Source organism: Anticarsia gemmatalis, chromosome 13 (assembly GCF_050436995.1).
Source record: "Anticarsia gemmatalis isolate Benzon Research Colony breed Stoneville strain chromosome 13, ilAntGemm2 primary, whole genome shotgun sequence".
NCBI lineage: Eukaryota > Metazoa > Arthropoda > Insecta > Lepidoptera > Erebidae > Anticarsia > Anticarsia gemmatalis.
Genome location: NC_134757.1, coordinates 36,202 through 57,114, shown reverse-complemented (window position 1 = coordinate 57,114; position 20,913 = coordinate 36,202). Strand labels below are relative to the sequence as shown.

At 40.6% G+C, this 20,913-nt stretch overlaps 1 protein-coding gene across 3 annotated transcripts in view; it reads left to right on the top strand.

The window, feature by feature from the left end:
• Nucleotides 1-20,913, top strand: part of Dh31-R (Diuretic hormone 31 Receptor) — a 193,202-nt gene that overhangs the window by 156,238 nt on the left and 16,051 nt on the right. For all 3 annotated transcript variants that reach the window (XM_076121937.1, XM_076121938.1, XM_076121936.1), the window contains exon 3: nucleotides 17,196-17,347. The gene's annotated coding sequence lies outside the window, so the exon portion shown is untranslated. The remainder of the gene's footprint in view (nucleotides 1-17,195; nucleotides 17,348-20,913) is intronic.

Genomic DNA, 20,913 nt, shown 5'->3' with positions numbered 1-20,913 from the left:
TTATTTATAAAATTTTATTTTCAAAACGCGTAGTTTTAAAAAGCAATTTAAATTATTTTAAACTAAATTAGCCCGAACTTATTTTTGCAAATGTGTACCTGTGTAAATTAAAAAAAAAATTAACTGATTCTGTTGTAAAACTAGCTTTAATTAAAAACCTGTGATTAACAAATCAACAGTCATGGAACGTAGACTTGAAAAGCTTAGTTTTATTTAACTACTAGCTGACCCGCGCAACTTCGCTTGCGTCACCTAAGAAAATGGGTCAAAATTTTCCCCGTTTTTGTAACATTTTTCGTTGCTACTCCGCTCCTAATGACCGTAGCGTGATATTATATAGCCTATAGCCTTCCTCGATAAATGGGCTATCTAGCACTGAAATAATTTTTCAAATCGGACCAGTAGTTCCTGAGATTAGCGCGTTCAAACAAACAAACAAACAAACAAACTCTTCAGCTTTATTATATTAGTATAGATTATTTTTAGTCATTAAAATTTTAGTCATGATTGAATAACTAACACTAACACTAATTAATCATCAATCACGACTCATGATTGAATTTTTTTAGTCATTATTCATTAGTCATGAATAAATAATTTAATCTTAATCATCAATCATCAATCAAACTAAATTTTGCCCAACACTGAGACGTAGTATCAGTCGTGTGTCGTCATTATAGAGTGTGTGTGAGACGCGTCTATTTGTCACGTCAGTTATGAGCGGCTACAAAGTACACTGATTGACGATGGATGCTGCGTGTCACCGGCGGGCGACCGGCGAGGCACGGACACGGCGCGCGAGGGACCACACGCCACGGTCACACACGTGCCAAACGTAACAGGTGGCACACGTGTCTTAATTGTGACACACTACGTTGAATATTAAGTGCTTGATCTGTCTATCAATGGATGACATAAGCACCGATTTAATAGCTAAAAATTTGTTGTATGAGTAAAACTTACTTCGCAATTATTGTTACTCAATGATTTCAGATTCAAGCTGTATTGCTCTAAACAAAACAAGCAAAAAATGTTAAAATTCTGTAAAGTTAATTGAATACGTGGAACATGCTAAAGCACTCCGACAACACGCGCCATAACTCTCATTACCAGTCGAGTATGTGTATCCAGGAGGCAGATGTAATGTGAAGTTCAAATACAAATCAGAACTGCGATGTTGCGTATTGAATTTTATTGACGATAGTTCAAACAACTAACTCTCGTTACTCGTATAAGGAAAGTTTATAAGCGATGTATGAATGTATCGCGGTCCTTGAGTGATGAAATAACTAACGCCGTGTGATTGCACTCTGCACAGCGCTAACCTGCAGCGAGTAATGAACCTGCCTCGAAACATGCATCAGTAGCAACCAGTGACGTCATGCTGCAGCACAACGTGCACAGCAAGAGCACAACAAACTTAAACTGATTTGTAATGTTTAACGAAAGTTTCAAATGAAACCGTGCAAAAGGCACCAAAGCAAAGAAAATGTTACTACATTGAGACAATAAAATCCTATACTGACTATCAATTTTATTGAAGAGGAAAATAGTGTTAAGAAAACTTGTAAATGCACTAACATTTAACATCTCAGTCGCTAAGTTTATGTTCGCATATTGAATCTACGAGAACTGCACCAAATCACGGCAGCAAGTCATATTTATAATAAACCCATCTCGAAGCGTTACTCGCTCGAAATACTGCTCCTTTGTACAAAGCAGAACACTAGTTGTAATGTAAATTGAAACTTCACTGCGTCACAGCGAGCAGTCGGCAATGTTGCGACGCGGGCAATGTTGGCAATGTTGGCAACGTTGGCGGGGTGTGGGCGATGTTGCTCGTTTGAACAGCGAGGCGAACATCACGCTGTCAGTCGCACTGAGGGATCCGCTGTAATGTTCCGACTTTACTATCAGATAGTTGCACGTAGAGTCGTGGACTCGACAGAACAATTGCAAAGCTTAAAGGCGGAGATACACATTAGAGAATATCATTTGTTACAGATAATTTTATAGAGGTTCATGCTACACATATGATCGAATGCTCGATATTGATTTAAACAATAATATATGTTCATAGAACTTAAACTTTTGTACATATTGTTAGTTTAGTCTTCACTAGCATGTCTGTCTCAACAACTTTTGTTTTACGAAAACATTAGCAAAATGCGTTTGTGAACATTAGGTTCGCTGAATAACGACAAGCTTTATAGCAGTTGTATGGTCTGCTGAAAGTGAGCCGCTCTAATATGTACTCACGTTTACGCAGTAAGTAGCTGAGTGTGTGTGAGTGTGTGTGTGTGGCCCGCGGTGAATGAAGTCTGTCTCAAGCTCAGTGACTGTCTGTGAGGTAGTTCTCCGTGTTCTCGGTAACTGTAACGTGTACAACTGCAACTATTTCTACTTCTACTTGCACAACTTTCAACGAAGCACTGACTTACATTTGCGGGAACAATGACTTACAGCTGTAGCTCGAGCGCAGTTATGTGAGGTTATTATCTTAATAATGTTATAACTCTGCTTAATCGTTTCTTTTGTTTGTATTAGAGTTATTAACATTTTGTAATTGATTGATTTAATACTGAAATACTTAATTGAAAGAAAAGACAACGCAGAATGATGAATTTAGATTCATAATCGCTCACGACATCAACGAATTAATATGAAATGAAGCAAACAATCGCGGCCGACACAGAACAAACCCGAGGCATTAAATAATTGTTTACAATCAAGCACGTCCGCCATTAATCACTGAGGCAATATCTTTAATACACGAACACTTTCTACGCAACAAATACTCAAACTTTCAAATTATTAATAATATAATTGGTACGGGGGAGAGGTGGGGTGCGCGGGGGGAGGGGGCGTGTTTGGTTTAATATCCGCTACAGTATTGGAGGCTTTAAATTTAAAATCCAATTTGCGATGAAATCCATCGACGGCTGTATGCCCACAGTACCTACGACGTACCTACCTCCTACGTACAGTACGTACCGTGTACCCGGTAGGTACCTCGCTGCCTCTGCCTTATATCATCGCGGCCTCGGAGCTGATCGGTAATTTAAATTTAATTTGGGCTCGAGCTCACAACTCCAGTATAAATTAAATATTAATTACTTAATCAACTAATGCAATTTGAATTTTCCATAATTATTTTTCGGTTTAATTACAGACATCAGACAATTTTCCAATCAAGAATTATCTTTGTTCTACGAAGAATTTAAGCCCCGAATAAAGGCCTGAATAGAGTGTTACGTAAAAAACTGCTACCAGTAGGGGAGGTACCGGACTACCGGGTAATGGTGGTATCAATTCGTAATACTACTACTGATTATATAATCTGCTTCACATCTTAGCACGTTGAAGTAATTGGCAAAATAATTAAGTTGAAGATGTTCTAAAATGTATAGTAGGTAGTATGTGAGCACATTAATATAAAATGTCTCATATGACTTGACGAGACACAATCACAGCAGCTCACTGTGTGTGTGGGCACATGTGTGTGTGTGTGTGTGTCCATCCACCACAATAGAGTTATCGTCACGCGCTATTGTGAACAACTAAGTGTTCCCAGCGTCATACTTAATCATTATTAAACCTGCGTTCATATCTGCCGACACTGGCTCACGTATAACGAAACATGGATTATCAATAAACTCAGTTTAATGTCAAACATTCCATGTAATTGTTATGCTCAAGTCAGGTTTATGCTTTAAAATACGTTTAGTGATCAGAGGTGCAGTTGCCCAGAGCTTCACAATAACTAGCTGTTGGGACATAAAGAACCTAAGCTAGGTTTGATTTGACAAATCCTAGTGTCGATTACAAACTGCAGAAATGGCGGTTTGTGCCTGCACTGTTACGCGTCTGTAGCATTATAATAAACGGAGAATAAATACCGTGCGTACTCCGAGACGGCGTGGTGTAGGTTATGGCTGAAACTTGCTAACTACTGAAATAGATTACTTCATCAATAACGCCGTGATGCGTGAGGTGTGATCTACAAGTAATCCACTCCGGTATTTATAGCCGCTGTTGATTGATCTCTTGTTTTATATACTTTCATACACGTGTTCATTATGTTCATTTTATCAGTGTAATTTAGTTTATTAGGCTTTCTCCTTTGTGTGATCACGATAAATTTAGATATAATTCTACTAATCCTATGATTTGGACATTTGTAAAGTTCAATGAAACACAGGTTTATAGAATTCGGCGGAAGATGTCTATTTATAAAGAAGCGTATTTTAGAAGGGAAAGGTCGCGTCTATAAAGCCGATGGTCTCAATATTATCAGCGCGTACAATCCTGCGCTCGGCGCGAGATCCCGCGATCCCTGACTCAGCCGAGCTCACTCGACCCGCGCCTCCACCGCGCTAAATCTCCACACACACGGGGTAAGCACTATTCATACTTCATTACACATGGAAGAAATAGATCTGATAGTATTCACCAGATATTTGTAACTTTAAATATTATAAAGTTTATCACTGTTTGCACATTAAATACTTACGTGAAAAGCAAAATTAAATGTAATGATTGTAATACAAGCGTCCACGACACATATTCGATAGTCCGTTAACTCTGAACGTGAGATGAACAATACAGCATCATTAATAAATCTGCACAATTACATAACACGTTAATGGCACATAATCGACGAGGAAACCTCACTACACATGAGAGCAACGCGAAATATTTTAACTTTCATGACGGTGAGTCATGGTATTGCATCTGTTACCTGCACTCTTCTTCTAACAATCTAGAGACCTGTATCATAATATATGTCGGACGAATATGTCAAGCAACAAATTATCAGAGTCCATAATATTCAATATTAAATTGCTATTATCGATAAAAATTTATAGTATTTATGTACTCGATGATTAAAATGCTATGTAAAAGCTCTAATGTGTACTGCCGCTATGGGGCGATATTTCATGCGACGCGACACCACGTCATCGCGTCATCGCGGCGTCACATTAAACTAATAATGTGATATATTAACAACGCTGATTAAAACAAGCATTCATCAGTTTGGACAACCATTACTATAATTAATAAAACAAACGAGTAACGCCTTGTCCTCACATACACACATTTTCAATGTAACGGCACGCTTGAACGAAACGCGGTTGTTATAAACTGTCGTAAGTAAAGATAACTTACTAACTTCGATAACGTTTTAAGATGTTTTTTAATTAGCAACGTCCATTTTCGTTTTCTTAAAGTAATGAATGAATAATATCTACTTAATCGATTTATATCGATAAGATCTGCAAATTAATGGAATGCCTTCAACATATTGCTTGAAGGTCAGTAGTTTGAGGACAATGACAGAGCTGGTTGAAAGCCTCGGAATAGATCACTAGTGACTAGTGTGACTAGTGAGAGTAGTGTGAGTAGCGTGGTAGTGACGAGGGAGGCTCTCGCGCTCGGTACAGTCGGTACCCACTTCAATCACACACCTCTCACACACAGTGACGTGTGTTCGAGTGAGGCCTCGTGCAGGTCATACCGACCGTGAGAGGACCGTATTGTACGCTACTATCAATATGTCCGGGCTATGTGAGGATCTGTTCAAGGATATCTTCACACGGACATTGACACGATTTATTTGGTCGGTGTTATTCCCGAGATAGGTTTTGTCGTTGTTGAAGCAAACATTTATAATCTTCCATGTAGTTATACTATTCTGCGTCCTTTAAAACACCTCGAAATTTCATAAAATTTCGTTATTCAGTCGGTAAGTCTCATGCAAATGCTACTATTCCCAACCTTTCCGTATTTACTCTGAAGACATATTACCTCCAACCCTTCATTTAGTAAGGAAACCTCAGCAGGGTCACAATTTATACGCTCAATATAAAGCGGGCTCTTTGTTTAAATCCCCTGCCACTAGTTGTTCCGTGAGTCGTGAGCCCAACGAGTCGCGTCACTCCCGTGTAATCTGTCTCGCGCCGTGTCGCTCACTTTACGACACGTAAAACGTACACCTTCGCAATATATATCTCCACGAGCGGCGCTTAACGACGAGCCAGCGTCTTTAACATCCACCTCCAGCACGAGATGTACTGCGTCCTTGAATGACACACGTGTGACGTGACCCACCGACTGCTCGCAATTTTAATAGTCACTTGACGTTACCTCAATATTTCAGTACACGCGTGTTACTGTGACTTCACCGTATAATCTCAACAATAAGCTCCGTTTATCTTATACGCTTGACTTTGTCGATTTGTGAAGAGAAGGGGACTGGCTTGATTTTTTTAATGAAGACCTGTAAGTAAAACATACATACAAATAGTATTTGTGGAAGTTCATTAATTGGTTACTATAGATTCTTATAGCAAAAGCCAACAGTTTTGCCTTCATCACAATACTACTTAACATGACATATTAAACACAACAGATAAACAAGAAACGACAGTCTCAATATCTCAAGACTATTCCTAGACTGATTTCTCGTAAGTGCATATCTTAGTAAAGTCGCATCGTTGTTCTGTGTGAGGAGTGTGAGCACAGTGTGTACACTCTGTACAGTACGGCACTACATCTTGTAGAGGCTTATTTACGGCGCCGAGCATCGCCACGCACAAATTGGATATAAATCCGTTGCTCACTGCGACCTCCTGCCACCCACTAGGACCTACTGCGAGGATGTGTGCCGCGTGTGTTAACTGTGGGTCAACACTGAAGGATCAACGGAGGCCGGTCCTCTCGGCTCGGAGGGTAGTGCTCCGTGAAACAGGTCGTTACGACGATCAGCTTCCGGACTTGTTTATGCGATGGGACTTTGTTTTTTACAACACATAATTCGGTAGAAAAGTCAGCGATTCTGCGGTTCAGCCACGAAAAAAAAAAAACAAGCTTAATCTCTTGTGATTTCCAATATTGATATAATAATATGTATATACATAAATGTGTATCTACTTATTGTAATGTATTATGACGTTGTCCGTGTTCTATCAATTCTCAGCAATAAGTCTCAGTTATTAACTACCTAACGTCATTTTAACTTAGTGACGTCACATGGTACGTAAACCAAGCCGAGCTGAACAATAATAGCCTGCAAAATGGTCACCGCATAATGACTGTATGTTCCAGCTTCTATTCCCAGTCGCCGCTACAAACGAGACTACGTGTGTTAACTGACAAACCGTTTCAGGATTCAGTGCAATTTACGTTTGTGAGCTTCATGTATTTTGTATGAACTTGAAGACCCAGATAAAACTGAATTGTTCTGAGGACTTTCTAGCTTAAAAGATAAAGTATTTTAAAAGTCAATTTGTTTGTTTGGTTGCTTCAATAAGAGTTGCAACAGTGTTGTTATTGTATCAACAGATTAGGAAATAAAATGAACGTGCTGTATATGGTGGTGTGTATACAGCGTGTTTGTGCCTTGTATTTGTGCTTCAATTTCACAAATGAAGCAACAGCCCGCTGTGTGCACTGTGTAGGTACATAGAGAGCTGCACTCGCGTTACTATGTGCCAGGTGTCTGTTAGATAAGTATTAGTTCTACTCACTGTTTCACTTATTATTGTTAATCGATAAGTGCGTTATTTACGTGTTCTTGTGTATTTAGATGATTGTAAAAAAATATTATTGTGTAATGTTTGTCACATTGATAGTTTAACCAGAGTAAATTCGTAGGGTGTACATACATACACCTTACGAACAGATACATATCTGTTCGTAGAAATCCATTAACAAAGTTCCAGGCAGAAGCTACAGTTCCAGATGGAAACAATAGAATACATTACAAATTGATGAAACGAAACAAATTAAATAATGTAAACACGTACTTTGAAGCATATCATGATCACTTTGTATCGTTCACAACATGCTCAACACGCGAACATGTTCATTTGCAATTACAAGTTCGTCAGTAGATCATAACATGGAGAACAATCGTACCCCACACATACATACATACATACATAACAATATACGTACATAATATGAGCAAGTGAAAGTTGAACAAACGCGCTACTAAGTGAAATTGGCTCACAACTTTGTAAACCGATATGCGCCGATATAGAATAAAGTTAAATTGTTTTCTACCCTCCATAATGTACGGCTTAAGAAAACTTGCCGCCGAATATATTGAACGTACACACACACACACGTGAAGGCCTTTGTATATATACATATGAGAGAATGTGGAGTAACACTCAGAGGACAAACAGCTTATTTAGAGGAGTTATGAAGGAAGAGGTGTGACGTTATTGTATCCAACGTGAAAGTAATTGTCAATTATATTAACGAAACTAACTGAAATTATCCACATTTACGGATTTGGGTAAATAACGAAAAATTCAGTACCCTACAATTAATTAATATAGATCTGCGGTGATCGCAAACGTACGAGACAATAAGAACAGTCAATCAATTCGCTGACACATTTCAGTTTCATTTCGACATTATTACGTAAGTATATGTTGTATATTTAACTGTGTAGTAGAAGATGGTAGTAGATGGCAGACATATTGTATCAGTGGCAGTGGCTGGACAAGCTGTCGCCGCCGACGTCTCTCAGTGGAATTTAAATAACAAACTATATTGCGACTGCACTCTGTACAATTTCTCCAGATAAGTGAATTGTGAGGTTTATTCTACTTGAAGCGAGAATACCACGATGACACGATGCTAGCTTATGTTGAAAACAGAGTTCAGTTAATATACGGTTGTAGCTATCAAAATATTAATAAACAGTACTGTAGTTAGCGAACGAATCAAATGATATCTTTCTTTTGATGTTGAATTCTCTGAAAGTATGCCAAATATTTCAGTAATACAATTCGATAGATATAGAACTAGTACGTAGGCAACTTTATTGGCCATAAACATACCAATATCCGGGTTAGGAGGTAAACAGCTTTTCATTTAGCAGTAACAAATACAATAATCGTATAAAATAATAAGATCGCGCGTCTCTATCAACACAAACATTTCAGGAATGTGAGTGGCTTTCACTACCGAGTACCGTCAACATCAAAATTCGCTGAAAGCAGTTCAATTTAAGTCTACACACTAAGCAATAATAACCTCCTTTGTAATAGGCCACTATTATTTTATTTGTCCTAGTAACTGATTTAACATTAATGCAATGTTATATACTTTTACTATTAAATTTAATTTAGTTCTTAATATAACGTGTGTTATAATAATATGTATGTATGTGTGTGCGTGTGATCCGCCTCGAGGTGAAGCTTCACACGGAGTGTTCCGTCTTGTTCAGTGTTATGTGTTATGTTATGACACACTGTCACACTTAATACGTTTAGTAGATAATATATTTATGTCGTATTAATATTTATATACATATATTAGTAGTATACACCATCACAATAAACCCACTCGTGCAATACGAGGAATGTATCAAACACTTTTATGTATTGACGTTACCTCTACCTTAGTATATATCTGCATCCACAAAATCGATTTGACAGAAAAAAACCATGTTACGAGATGAAAACAATAACGTGATTAATGGCAAGTAATAAATGAGACAGAGCTAGTTGTTTTGACAGCGGCCGGTCACAGCAGTCACAGCAGTCCCATGAATCACAATCAGTCGCAACAGTCACAACAGTCGCGCGGTGATTGTTTGTCACGCACTGATGGACTGCATGGTCTCCGGGTACTGCCACAGTCCACACTGGCGCTGGCGACGCGCCAACACACACACCATCCGCGTCCCTGCTCCTACTCGTTGACGAACGATTGAATGTGCTCCCCCCTTTATAGCCTATCACCAACTTTACGGTGGGCTGGATGTTTTGATCCATGGTATAAGGAAGTTCAACTCAAAGTTATTGAAGGTCAAAGTCAAGGAACTCGCATGAAAATGTTTTATTTATACAAGTTCAGGAAATACTGTGCCATGTATTATTGTTACTTTTACTCTAAGAGCACTTTTATTTCACTGGCGGCTGTTCCTAAGTTCAAATCACGATACGTTATGAACTAACACAAGCTTGAGATGTAATTAAGTAAAGTACATAGCGACAGTGGTCACGTAGCGTGGCGCTGAGGGCGATGTCTGCAGGTTGAGGCCCGAGCCCTCGACCTTGTCGTTAATTCTTGCCGACTCCAAGTGCCCCTGCCATATCACTACTAATCGCAGTTTACCTGCCCTCTACATTACACCTTCAGTGGAGGAGAGCAATAACGTGTCTCAGATATATGCGACCATGAGATGTAGTAGACAGTAGCCTAGCGATCATCCAACGGTGCTCCACTACGATGTATTCACGTCTCAATTTCATGAATTTCTTATAAATATAAATGATATATTGTTGTCAGAACGACACACGGTTAATATATTATTTTGACATCAAATAATACTTACTTCATATTATTTTTATTTTATGTCATGTTATTCATTCATATTTCATTCAAGCTTTATGTTTCCGTTCTCAATATCTGTAGTACCTACGCTGCCGCTGGACAATTTAAAATACTGTTTTATTCATAAATATTGGAATCAGATCCGGAAAATATTCGACTACAGAGGTATGAACACTCAATATGATTTAAATTAAAACGCCCGCACTCAATATGTACAACATAATTAAAACGTGTTACCTCGTATCGTCACACGCCCGTGCGCTCGTACTACGAGTGACTGAAGCTGATTCTATCTTATATTCACTAATAAATGTATATTATTTTCATTTCCATTGACCTTCGCAGTTTGTTGTTGTGAGTTATCTCGTAAAGCTTCTTCGTAAAGCGTATTTGGTTCCGCTCTAATCATTATTATGGGTTTAAGAGTGGTAATAAATAATAAGTGTCGATATCGGGGCGCCACTCGCGCGCCCTCTGTCCCACGCCTCTATCGTTATAACTTAGCCACCGCTAACTGCCCTTATATCCCTCTCTGTCCCACGTCGCGCGCCGTCCTTGTCACGCTGTAGTCTAGCTAAAAATGTCCAGAGTAATTCGTGAAACATTTAGTTAGTACTTTGTGAAAGTTGTGCAATTACCCAACTTAACGAGTTTGTCTAATAAAGCTTACAGGCCGGGCGCTAAGGGCACGTACACACTATCATCACTGCGCAATCATTAGGTATCACCTAATTTTATACACAGTGAATGTGTCTAAACCTTGAGTGTGTTCAAAGAGTCTGTTTGCAGTTGAGTGACAAGCGTGAGGAGTGACAGTTCACAACACGCACTCTTATGAACGGCACTAACACTCTTCTCCTCTTACGGAGTATGTTGGTGAGTGCGGGATACCGGAGATAATGACGAGTGTGTCCTGTGACTGTGACTGATAACGTTCACCTGCTTATAGTGTGTACTTGATGTATCACTCGTGCTCCGTGACAGCGCCGGTGTTTAGTCAAGTACGTGTCGCACTAGCTTGCGTGTTTGATACAGTACACATGCTCTGTAGTGACGTGTACGGCAGGTTGGCCAACATTTTAGTAGCTTAAGTTAACAAAACATGTCGTCAGGCTCCCTGTAATTATCTCAAAATTTTACAATAATGTTTTCAGCGCTATACTTTCTGGGTACTCCTGTCGCAAGCTATATATCTAATAAATAAATAGTAATAATAACACCCCATCCCAATAGCCTAAGTAGTCTTTCCCATTAGTTTTGCCATAGTTCCACACAGTCCGGTGATTGTCCTGACTGGATGACTGGGTGCATTTTACAGTGTAAACAGGGATCATCACCGGATTGTGACATAATAATAACAAAATAATATCGAAATATTAGAGCAGTCGAAAAGGGCCTCTGCGTGTTGGCTTCGGCCCCACGCACGCCTTCCAAAAATCCGGGACTCCATTGTGCCGACGTAAAGACAGTCATCGTCAGACGGTAAATACTTACATAATAGTAATAGCTATATACTTGATTATTTTCTATTAATTTCAAATATTTAAATGTAACAGTCTGTGTCTATTATAATTTGGCCAAAGAATGTTAAAAGCACATTCGCACGGTGCCATAGGTGTATAGGTGTGGTAGTGCCACACATTAGTGTCCCGTCGCCGCACTCGCTCTCAATATACACTTAAATATTCAGTGGAATTCTCGCCGAGCGCTAACAAAGGCATTTTTATTGTAAGGTTTGTACGTAGTTGTGCCTAAACTTGTCACACAGTAATTGCAGCTCTCAGCGACGTGGGTCGAGAGGGGGGAGGGGCGGGGTGACGGCGGGGACGTGCTCTTAAAACTTATACAATTTAGTGTGAGTTGCGTTGATAAAGTTGTGTTGGTCCAAAGGGGCGAGTTGTCAACTCTTGTCGGCGTTTTTCCTGTGATCAGGTCCGTTGTGTAAGTGCGTGAGGCGCGGCGGCGCGGGCGGCGGCGGAGGATCGCGCCAACTTACTTGAGCTGAAGTTTGTCACACAGGGCGCTAACTTTGCGGATGTCCGCCTCCTGACGACGTCACTGAAGCCTTCACTTGACACGCGGGGAGCGGGCGGCGGCGCAGGGGGGGGCGAGCTCCCGACATTTGCAACACAAAATTGGTGTTGCCTTTTAATAATATGAACTTTTGAGCGGCCGCTTGTTAAGCCGAGGATTAGCTTTTGATGTCGCCGCCCCACTCCCCTCCCCCCACCTGCCGCGCCTCAGGGCTCGAGCTTAAAAATTGATAGAGTATTCAGCGCTATATGAGAGTTAGAGCAGTCTAGCGCGCGTTATACCACTGTGGGGACTCGTAGCCTACATTATACACTGCTTGATGCAGCATCCTCGCTTCATTAACATGAGTCAACACCCTGAACGACTGTTATAATAGTTTAAAGAAACTTCGACACGCTCTTGCACTAATATTAGACAATGCATAGTCTGAAAAACTGTACTAAAACAACACTGCCGCGGGTCATAGCTTTTAATATCTCGCATTATTTCACAAGATGGGCAAGGAGACTGGTGCCCCTGAGCAACCTAGTAATGAGCTAAATATTAAACACCTCAGTGGTGATTCTATTTCTCAGGATGGTACACTTAAACTTAGGTCTAGGTCACTTAAGATTATTTAGATAGCAGGGAAACCTCTTAATTTATCATCTGAATTTATAACAATATCAAGCAGATGAGTGACGTCGCGTGTACAAGCTTATAACTAAATCAACACAAATAATATCATTGTAATTGTTATTTGAGCAACGATAATAAATAATAAGTATTGTAGCGTCTCTGTCCGACATAATATAATTAGTGTTCGCGTCCGTCGCGTGCTCGCGTCATAATAATAACATAGCGGAGTGTGAAACGAGTTCATCACATAATATAATATCACGCCGACGTTACTGATCCCTGCCGCAATCAGAAACAACACACACTTAGAGAATAAATATAAATTGAAAGCTTTTCTTAATCCCTCTCCTATTCATTAATTTCCACGTGACTTTGTTTACCTAATAAAAGCACTATAATGCGTTGCTAGATTCAATTGATAGCGTTCCTACTGCCGGTTTCACATCGGTCGTAACACACTGTTTTCTACTTCAAACCGTGTTGTGACTTGATAAAGTTCATTTTCCTTTGTCAGGCGAGGCTGGGCAAACCTACAGTTGTTAACACGTGTTTGGCGACAGAGGGCGCCACTAACGCAAGTTTATCGCCGCCACCTCCTCACAGACAAGTTGCCGTTTTTACTAGCGCCTCATGACGGCTCTTTGTTTCGCTCCTCCAATAACAGACACACTCAGAGAAATGCTGAAAATATGACCACCAACTAAATATTTTTATCTCTATGTAATTATATTTTAAAGCATCACGCAAATTGCGCTTGAATTTGGAAGTAGAGTTTTATCAACATAAAAATGTCAATGACTAACCAATAATAGGCCAATATATCTAAAGCAGTGGTCGACTTGGAAGTCGAACGCGTGGCCTTGTTACAGCACATACCTGATTGCGGAATTTAAAATGTAATTTTCAAGTCCATTTAGATATTTGTTAGATATTTAGTAGTTAATATAGAATGTGTGTATTTATGAGGCGCGTTAAGTGCTCGATATATCAGTGGTATCGAGCGAGCGCTCGTTAATATGTCGGCGCGCGCGACCGACGCCTGGCGCGCTGCCCTCCTCGCGATCTATACCGACACACTGAACTACTACTGAACAATACTGTACGCCTCACCAACACGTGTCTCTACGCTTAATAGCTCCATTTTATACTAAACAATAGGTACATTTACGATATGTTCCAACTTTCGTCGTTCGAAGAGTTTATTAAGTCCAATTAATTTAAGATACTTATAAATCTTAGATAATTGACTTAATAACGCAAATAATAATAACACGATGTGACAAGAGTCGCTCGTTCAAACCACGGGTCAGACGCATAGAACACGTAATAAATTATTACCAGTATGTGGACTCTACGAGCGTAATAAAAGTAGTACCGTTCTATAACGATCAGCACATGTGATGACGTCGATCTATCATTCAGCCAGTATCACCATCATGCAGGCCCTTGAACTAGATAACTGCGCACTCGGAGCGTCGGCGCCGGCGCCTGCCGCCGTTATGACAACCACATGTTTTATTACAAGCAGCCACCACGACGCAGTAGTGCTCACCCGCCAGGCGCCAACTTCATACAAATTACTGTAATATAGGACCGCAAGAGGCAGTTGTATGCGCACGCGCACCCACAACTGCAGCGCGCTTGTCTCGTCGAAACAGTTAATAGTGACCGCAAGTAGTCGCCCGCGACTGCCAGCACGATGCAGCGCCAGCGAGATATATGATGTTAATGTTAAGACAACGAGTGAGTTACGACGCTCATAACATGTGTTATTCATGATCATTGCTCCAAATATACGCCGTACAAGTCGGCAGGTACGCACTCACTTTATATCCACGTATCAACTGAGTGCGTCTTGAACGAAATAAACATAATAATGAGAAGCTGTTGTTACAATATTTCTCACCGTTGAACCGCGGCGCGGCGCGGCGGCGTGCGATATTAATATCATTGTTAATTGCTATCGGCGCTAAATTCTGTTATTTATTACGACACTTTGCAACATTAATCATGTAGGTACATTGTACGCGCTCACGTGTTGTTATTTAACACATATTTTATCTAAAACGCGATATAATTGCTAGAATTATTTCAACAAAAGATACAAATTTGCCTACATCAGTGAACTGAGCAGGGACATTGATATAACAACAGTAATATTACTGTGCTTACAATAATAGTTGGTGTCTCTCTTATAGGACAATAGTAGCAATGTGTTTAGATGTGTAGAGTAACGCGTATGAGCACAAATATGATGATGAGTATACATTATGCATACATTCAGTGCTGAGACGTACGTGAGTGGTGAGCGCGTCGCTCTGATTTCCTTGAGGAAGCGCCTCACGCACAGTAGGTACAGTACTGCACGAGAACACAGGCTTATTGTGACTCGTCCTCAATGTTACGATGAAGCAAATATTCACTCAACATTTACATAAGTACACAGTGACTCTAAACTCGTATCGTCTTGTTCAATCTTATTTATTGCTAATGACAAGTGTCGAGTCACACTCTCGTCGAAATAAACGATAGAAGTAACGGTGAAAGTTCATCCGTCTGGATGACAACTCACACACAACAGTAACTAACCTGTCATATTATGTTCATATTCACCACTGAGATACTTCATCACTACTTGTTGTGTTCATAGATATAGGTACTCTAAATAAATTTTGTAGGGTTTAACACATATTGTTGGTCGTTATTGTTTTGTTTTGTTTTAAAAAGACAACTCTCGCACTAAGAATTTCTCTTGCGTCGCGGGGACTTTTACAAACATACTAACAACAGACACAAAGTACAACCAGACCCGAAACAATTATATGTGGATCGCACAAATAATTGTCCCTTGTGGAATCGAACCCACGACCTCCCGACGCGACATAAACCACTGCGCCACGGAGGCAGTCAGTAAAGGTCTTAGTCTCGTCGTGTAATTGCCCAATTAATTGTATTATCCAATGAATGGTGTAATACGCAGAAAGAGTTGCGATCTCATACATCTTGTTTTTCGCAACCATTTCGACCTGAAAGGGAGTGGAATCAGTGTCGTTGTGATAGTTCCCTCTGACAGTGGGCACTGAGGACCGAGTGCGTCGAGTGGCTCCGAGTGTTGCTGTACTTGCTTGCGGCTAACTGAACAAAATAACAGCGTATCGCTGCACGATCTACATCTATCTCAACATCAGCTAATGATGCTGAAACACTTTCAGTCTTAGCTGATGAGTGTATGTTTGTACACAGACTTCTCTAATAGCAGAAAGTAAGTTAAACGTCATACAAAAACGATGTATATGTAGAAATATAATGGCATACTGTGTCAAAATATAACAAACGATACTATCCTTATTGTTTTATAAAGTGCATGTTTAATGAAAAACTGCGTGTTTATTATGACGGTGTCGTAAATGTGTGACGTGACGTGACGTGTCGCGTGGTGCGCCGTGAGCGACACCGCGTCACCGCAGACACCGCAGCGCCGCAAACACCACGCCTCCACGCAGTTAGCACAGCTCACACAAACACACTTGCGAATTTAATATTTCTGTCGCTGTTTTTTTTTATACAAACGTCTTTGTATTATTATATACCTAAAATTAAATGGGAAATGGTTGAAACTTGAATATGACAATTACATTTTATTATTTTGAAAACGTGATAAATAGACAAATCAAATTAAATTTTCTAAATTACCAATGCCAATGCCTGTATGAGTGCTACGGCGTAGCGACGCTACGTAGGTGGTACGCAAGCACCTTCGTAGCGTCGCTACGCCGTACATTACTCTGTATTAGTATCTTCGCGGCACCAGACTAATGTAAAGCTCTCCAGCTGAGATTTATTCACAATTGACAGTCAATATTGCCCTCATTATGCACTACTTGTATTCCTCCCGTGCTACGAGGCGCGTGCGTAGTGAAAACTGTTCATATTGGTTAGTTTCCGCACTCGTAGCAGGAGGTTATAGTTGTATTTAAAATAACAGGGAAACAACAAATTTTAATCAGATTTACTCAGCTGTCAAGGAATAAACACCACATTAGACGTTATAATATATAAATGAAGAGATTTAACAAATATTAGTAATAGACCAAAGACAGATGAAATGATGTTGTATTTTGTAAAAAGTGTCTGCATATAATAATATACACATAAATATTAAATTAGATTGTTTTGAATTATCACAGGTGAGGCGTGAGACAAGAAGAAAGAGAAGTGCATGTTAGCTGTTCAGTGAGGAGTGTGGCGCCACCTAGCGACAACAACGACAACGTCACATCCACTTGTAACACACGCTGGTGACTTCACAACATCACTGCGCTCCCCGCACGCCCTCGTGGTATGTCACCAATATTACTATCTTATTACATACTCTTACATTGTCAGAATGTTATATAATAAACAATCATCATCATCATCATCATCATCATCTCAGCCGGGAATCGTCCACTGCTGGACAAAGGCCTCCCCCATCGAGTGCCAATAGGACCGATCCTGGGCCGCCCTCATCCATCGGACTCCGGCAACCCTTACCTTTACCCTTAATAAACAATAAGTTTAAAAAATATAAGTTGATGTATTTACCCCGGCTCAAGTAGGTCAATTTGTTTATCTGAATTTAAAAGATACATTATATTGTAACGCGATTATGAACACACGAAGCGCTGCACTCAGCCGCATGCAAATATACCCAGTGTTCAGTAATGCACCTCCCGCGAGTGAGCGTGTGTCGTACGCGAGTGTACCTGCGGCACACGCCCGCGTCGCGCCGTGTTAATGGGAAGCGGCGCCCGGCGACGAACAAAACGACGACACAACCTTTTAACGGAGAGTGTACAGTCACCCACAACGATTTCCACAATAGTTATTCAATTTGTTACAAGTCTTCTATCAAAAAAAATATCTAAAGTGCTAAAGTTGTTGAGTTGATGTACCGTTCAATTATAACATGATTTATATATGTATGTATGTATAACTTTGCAAATACGATACGCTGTTTAAATATTCCAATCAAATAAAAGTCGACTAGAATTTTGAACATTAAAAGGATGTACAACCTACCTATAACATTCCATAGGACATGCCTGCATGCATTCCAAAATGGCATGCATAAGCTCTTAATATACAGCAAAAACCAATGTGGTTGCTGGTGAGCGCGTGAAAATGATTCCCGATACTATCAGTGTATCGGTGTGTCGAAGCCCGCTCGTGTCCACTCGCGTCCACTCAACGTCCGCGACACAACCTGCGTTGCGTCAGTAATCACACAGCCACAGCGCTCTACGACCGTTTTACACTTTCACTTCCCCACAAAAGAATTCGATAAACACAGCTTTTACCAACATTGCGAACATAAGACAAATACAAATAGAACATCAGCGAGTTGTTCCTTCTTCATTCCATCCTGTTGCATGATATTAAATATAAACCAAAAATAAGATGCATAACAACAAATGTCGTTCTCATTATTGTTATAAATTATAATAAATGTCTACAACAGCGGCTGAAACAACAGAACAAACACCAGGCATGTTAACTTACTGACAAACTCAATGACAATGTAAATTATACGCGGCCAATTAGCGATCTTTTTTATTAAGCTCCTACTACACATTATAATATTTTTTTATAAAATAACATAATTTAATGTGAAGCAATGTCGATATACATATGTGCACTTAAAATTGAATATCGGTTGGTATATAAGACGAAGCTTGTCCGGTGTCCGGACGGAGGCGCGGAGGCGCGGAGGCGCGGAGGCACGGAGGGAGGATGTTGAACAAGTTTACACGATCATTAGCCTCTTGTTCGCTTTACAATGTAGGCTAAACATCGCGAGCCCCGGGCTCCCGCGTGGGCCCGCCGTTGTTGCCAAACTTCGTTATGCGCCCCGACCGCCTCTCTACACACTATACAAACACACACACGCACACACACACACTCGCAACACTCTACCACACGTTTTAAATGTTATGTATTTTTTAATAACAGACGTGATACAACTTTGTGTGTACGGTGAGTACAAAAGGTTTTTTCATAATTTGAGTTTGTTCGCTCTAGACAAACCCGTTAATTAAAATTACCTTCTTCTTGTAAGATCAGGTCGGTGGTACAGTGGCCGAGTGGCGGCGCGCGGCGGCGTGCTCGCTACCAACACAATATTGAAATGGTGCTGCTTATGATTTGTTTATGTAATGTAATTATTTGATATGCTAATGGGGTTGTATCTTACGGTTCAATAACCAGACACCACTAGCATAATATTAGTTTGCTATTTTATGTAAATAGATTCAAGTGGAATAGATTCAACAATTCATTTGCATCGATGTCCACTGAACGCGAACAGCTCGGCGGCGCGCTGTAGCGGCAGCACAGAGGACGCGGGGCGGCGGTCGTTCAGATATACCATCTGTATTCTGAATAAGAGTCCATCGCTCGAGGTATATTCAGTGGTGTACTTACAGACTCCCACAGAGCTCGCGCCGCACAATACACCATCGTGTAAGCTTTCTTCGCTGCAGCTGGCTTACCGACGCTGTCTTGCAAACGCCGATCTCTGCACACAATACACAGTGTATTCTGTGCTTAAATATTCGTATTTTGTTGCACAAGTTTCATAGCACAGAATGTGTCGCAGTAGGAGGCGGGGGGGGGGGCGGTACAGTAATGGAGTTATCTGATCGAGTTGTCGCCGCGGATCACGCTCGATTGAATTCCATAACGAACAGGATTAAATCCATCGCATCAATATAAATATGCGTCGCGACAACATCACACCGCTCACACCGCTCACACCGCCGCCGCCACCGCCCCGCGCACACATACGTACTCGTGCACAACTGTACAATTATATCACACACATGTATGTCGGTGTATCACACGACCTGCAGCTGTGATGTTTACTTCATTATAAACTATCATGATGCTACCTCGCATGCCTGAGAGTTCCTTGGAGGACTTGGAGGTATGGTAACATCGTAAACCACTTCCACAACCTGACACTTGATCAAAAACTTGAGCCCATTGCACGACCGCGGAGAACATTAGCGCCGACGATACAGACATTAGCGAGCGACATCTAACGACGCCACTAATTACTGCTCTATTTACATTCTTCTTTCATTGCGATTACTATTCAAACAATTTGTGAGAATAATAAATAAAGCGCTTTTTCATAACGATTCACACCACAATACCGCCGAGAATATAAGTCGACGTATCAAACCAGGTAACAGTTTAGTAGCCGTGAAATCTACATTGTATCAAGAACATCAGTACGTACAAGTGAGCAGTGAGAGCAGTCAGTCGTTTGTGGTGTGTGGTGTGTGGAGCGAGGATACATTGTCCTCCTACCAAGACACCACACAGTGTGTGCGAGGATTATGAGACACGTAGCAGTGAGCTCAAGTGCGCTGTTCATTGTCAGCGGCGGCCGCCTGCAGCCACGCGTTACGTGCACGCGCGCTATTACGTGCGCTCTATACGAGGAGCTGCTCAGAGACGTCGTATAACATCTACGTGGTTCATACAACTACTGAGTTACCTGCAAATAAATAAATAAATAAATAAAACTGCAGGTTTGCTGTAACTGTGATCAGTGCACTTCAAGAGCACTCATCACGTAACACTGAAAACATGCTTCATGGAATTTATATAAGCAATAGAACGATGCATTTATTTCACTAAAGTTACAATTTTTGCAGTCTTTCCATTATTATTGACTTTTTTTCAATAACATACATGTGTAATCTCCGGCGGTGGCGCGCATCACGTCGCGCTCCTGTAAGCCGGAGCTAATTGCAACACTCTGTCATCAAAAAATGCGTACGAAAACCTCACACAAAAATATAAAGCCCGGAAGGATTATGGACAAAAGTAATTAAACAACAGCTTTAAAACTTGTGC